Below are 1,708 nucleotides of genomic sequence, written 5' to 3'. Positions count from 1 at the left end.
AAATAAATCATAAATCAAGTCTATCCTGTGTAAATGTGTCTCTGAGTCATGACCGTCTACAATGAGTGAGAAGCTCGAGTCCCTCTGGCTGTGTTGTTGTCAGAGCCGTGTTTACATGGACGGGACGGCCGGCTCCTCCCCTTGTGTATAAAAGCTGTTTTAGTCAAGGACTAGAGAGAAGATGAAGATACTATATCTGTGGAGATTATCTACTTTAAAAGGACTTGTGTGTTGTCATGAACTAAATGGCCAGTCACAGTGATAAGCTAATGTTAGCAAGCTGCAGTAAGCTAACCCTTAAAATCATTTAAACGTTATATATGTAAATAAATAAGGCACTTTTAAAGCTGGTAGCAATGACAATATGCTTTTTATGTTTACAGTTTGAGGTTGAAGCTAATTTTTTAACCACACTGTCCCAGCATGCAGGCACATGTTTCACATGTATATAGTTGCCCTGTGAGCATCACCAGCATTACCCTTTTTATTTCCTCCTTTTGTGTTAATTAACTTGGTCAAACTTTTATTTCAGAAAATATGCTGGTTCCAGTAAAATACAAACAATTACAGAAGTATGTGAAGTTGGAGGAGGTTGACTACATGCAATTTCATGAAAAAGGTGAGTAAATTAATGCATTTTTACATTTATTATTTTAACTTTGATTTCACCTGAGATGGAATGGGTTTTGTGAGGGAACTTTATTTACATTATCCTTGTGTATAATTTTTATTTCCCCAGTCATGCTGCAGTCTGGAGGAGCATCTCCGCAGCCAGCAGAGTCTGCATCCATACCTCCTCCCTGTTGGACGTCGGAAGAGCAAGATTGACAGCTTCTACATCACCATGGATAAGCATCTCATCCCATGCCGGGCAAACCGCTCCCTCTGGGCATTTGATGAACTTTTCAAAGCACATTTTGTGTTTAACATGTCTTATGATGCAGCATTGGTGAATTTCTACACATTCTTGAAAAATGTGGAAGTTGTATATTGTACCTTCATTCACAATGTATTGATTTACAGAGAAAATAAAATGTCACTGTTTGAAAATTACTTTTTTTATTTGAAATCATTCTTCCAAATCATTTTAACACTTTGTAGTGTAGATAGTCTGACACTTAATGGAGTGAAACTAACACTAGCCAGGTAGTAAAAAAGTGTCATAGCAGAGTTACTTGTCTAATCTAAGTGTTATTTTAACTCTGTTTAGCAAATTGAAAAGGGAACTCTCTCTTTCAGTGTTAAATGTTTAACTATTTCAAAAGTGTTGATTTGACTCTAGAAAGTGTGGAGCTATATAAACCCTGAAAAAGGGTTGAAATCAACTCTGTGGGAGTGAATTCAACTCTGGTCTTTTTGCTGTGTACATTCCACCAGCAGGGGGCGCTCAATCTTATATACAACCAAAAGATGACGTCGAAGCTGGCGGTGAATCATGGGAGTTCTCTCTGCTAAACATACAAAGAAAGTAAAAATCTAATCACATTCAGGAAATACAATCCTAATTTATAAACTATCATAGTTTAAAATGTTCCAGATTTCAGATTCACAAGAATAGATCCAGGACATTCATCATGTTCAATTACATAAATACCTTCAGCCGTTTAAACCACACGTCTTCCATTCAACCTCACTGTACAGCTGGAATACCTCTCCTTGTCTTTAAACAAACACACACAGTCCTCTTCCGCCTGCTTCAATGTGAAAC

The 1,708-nt window shown here is 37.2% G+C and overlaps 1 long non-coding RNA gene across 1 annotated transcript; it reads left to right on the top strand.

The window, feature by feature from the left end:
• Positions 1–406: 406 nt before the first annotated feature.
• Positions 407–929, top strand: LOC132986546 (uncharacterized). The gene is made up of 2 exons (XR_009675526.1): positions 407–619; positions 740–929. It is a non-coding gene; the product is annotated as an uncharacterized LOC132986546 (long non-coding RNA).
• The last annotated feature ends 779 nt before the right edge of the window (positions 930–1,708 follow it).

This window comes from Labrus mixtus, chromosome 13, assembly GCF_963584025.1.
Source record: "Labrus mixtus chromosome 13, fLabMix1.1, whole genome shotgun sequence".
Classification (NCBI taxonomy): domain Eukaryota; kingdom Metazoa; phylum Chordata; class Actinopteri; order Labriformes; family Labridae; genus Labrus; species Labrus mixtus.
Note: the sequence above shows the minus strand (reverse complement) of the source record. Positions and strands in the feature narration are given on the sequence as shown.